This window comes from Brassica oleracea, chromosome C1 (assembly GCF_000695525.1).
Source record: "Brassica oleracea var. oleracea cultivar TO1000 chromosome C1, BOL, whole genome shotgun sequence".
NCBI classification, from domain to species: domain Eukaryota; kingdom Viridiplantae; phylum Streptophyta; class Magnoliopsida; order Brassicales; family Brassicaceae; genus Brassica; species Brassica oleracea.
Window position 1 is genome coordinate 10,894,124 of NC_027748.1, and position 523 is coordinate 10,894,646.

Consider the following 523-nt stretch of genomic DNA (forward strand, 5'->3'; position numbering starts at 1 on the left):
TATATCCAACATATATCCCCATCCTCATCATCTTCTAAGGATCCATCATAGACGGCACATATATTTGTGGTGGCTTATCCATATATCTCAAGATGTTATATGTCTGGCTCATGACTCGTAATAAATTTGAGATGGGAATATCTGTGCTCACTTAATGGTCTGATGCTTATTAGTTAAGATGCATGTAAATTCGTGTGTCCCCAAGCCTTGGACTGAGAGTTTGGACCTATGGGTAATGGCCAATACAGATTTAAAAAGGATTCAGCCAAACTATATATAGTATGGACATGTGCGGATGTGTCCTCACTGCCCCCTCATGGACATACTATAATCTTTAAGTGCTTTGGGACATCATGGCCTAATGAGTTTCCCTTGTGTTCATGCTACACACGTGAGATTCAATGGGATAACTCTTTGTGCCCTTTCCAATATCAATTTCGCATCATGTTTTGGACTAGGACGGCCAATCCGGTCACACCATAAAGTGTATAATTTTGTGGGTAAACCATTATGGTTACCATGA